Genomic DNA, 1,438 nt, shown 5'->3' on the forward strand with positions numbered 1-1,438 from the left:
ATTTCTCTAAAATACACATAAATCGGACAAAATCTAGTTTACCTTGATCCAGATCTAATCTTAAATAATGACTAAATTTATTTTTAAAATTCTTACTAAATTTTAAATTTTTAAAATTAAATATTAAAATCATATCAAATTAGTCTCAAAATATTTGAATTCGAATCAAATCTTTGAACCGATCCGAATAATATGCACCCTTTTTTTTAACCATTCTCTAATAATCTATCAGTACTCAAAATGTCAATACATTACTCCTTTCTCAAATTGAGATGACTTTTGCAGTCTTCGCTCTTCGCTGATTTTAAATGGACAAATGCAAACCTAAAATAAGCAATTGCCACTAAAAATGTTAATAATACTCGGGGTAATAATATTGTAGTTGCAACTAGAACTGAAGAAAAATATTGAGAATTCACTTGTTTCAACCAATAATTAATCATTTTTTAATTTTTATTTATTTAATATTTTGTTAGACAGATATTGATTAAATAAATGTTAGTTTAGTTTTTTTTCCTTTTTTTATATCACTACAATTTTAGTATAATACTCAATTATTAAATTTTATAATATTTCTTAATTTATAAAACGTACTGCATATAATTTTAAAAAATATATAAAATTCAATAATTAAGTATCACATCAAATTCTTTTCCATATCCAACAAAATTAGCTTAGTTTTTTCACAAATCTGAATCAATATATTAGATCGGTCACGTCCTCAAGACAGTCTTCAGTGAGTTGCCACGTGTCAAATTGACTGAGAAGCAAGATATATATGAAAAATGAAGGGCAAATATGGAATATGAGTTAATAAAGCCAGAAGAAGCTTCCTCAGCACTAATGTGGCAAGAAAACCGTTTGATGAATATCTATTTAAGTTAACACAGTTAGTCCGTTACAATGAATTTGGGAATTTTAATTCCCCAAGCCAAAGGTCCCCTACATAACAATATACGTGGCCAACTAGTTGAAATACTTTGCAAATCTGTTATATAACTAAATTTTCCCTTGCTTTCTTTCAATATAATTACAAAATTATTAAAATATTATTAGAATTTATAAATTTTAACCATCAATTAATTATTAATATTTAAAATATAAATTAAAATATATTATTAAATTATTAAACTAAATTAATAATAAATAATAAATTTTAATACTCTTCTAATATTTTTAGTATAATTAATCACGTTCTATATGAATGAAAATGAAATTGTTGTTTATGCATGGAGCCGTTAAACCAACACGTATAATATTCTTATGAAATGAGCTATATATCTTCAGCTTCTTAATCTTGTAGGTTTGTAGATGTTATAGTATCTGATTTATTACTAAATACTAAGAGTCATCATCATCATTATGAAAAGAAAAATAAAATATTGTTAAAAATTCATCCACGCACCTTCTAACTATGTTAATTACTAACTAACACACG

Source organism: Arachis duranensis, chromosome 3 (genome assembly GCF_000817695.3).
Source record: "Arachis duranensis cultivar V14167 chromosome 3, aradu.V14167.gnm2.J7QH, whole genome shotgun sequence".
Classification (NCBI taxonomy): domain Eukaryota; kingdom Viridiplantae; phylum Streptophyta; class Magnoliopsida; order Fabales; family Fabaceae; genus Arachis; species Arachis duranensis.